Here is a 208-nt window from a genome sequence, read left to right as displayed (position 1 = left end):
CCCTCGCCCCCCCCCCTCCCCCACACACAGAGTGATTAACTGATTCCATTTCCCCCATAGGGTTTACCGCTCACGCGCGCGCGCACACCCGACATCCGGCGCCCGAGCCAGTTTAAGAGAAAGGTCCAAGGGACGATCTGTCTCGTTATCCGAATATGTGTCTCTCGGCGGTTCGGATGCGCGCCGATGGATGGCAATGAAACCGGAT

The sequence above is a fragment of the Penaeus monodon genome, chromosome 24 (genome assembly GCF_015228065.2).
Source record: "Penaeus monodon isolate SGIC_2016 chromosome 24, NSTDA_Pmon_1, whole genome shotgun sequence".
Taxonomy (NCBI): Eukaryota; Metazoa; Arthropoda; class Malacostraca; order Decapoda; family Penaeidae; genus Penaeus; species Penaeus monodon.
The sequence above is the reverse complement of the archived record's forward strand: the minus strand, read 5'-3'. Positions refer to the sequence as shown.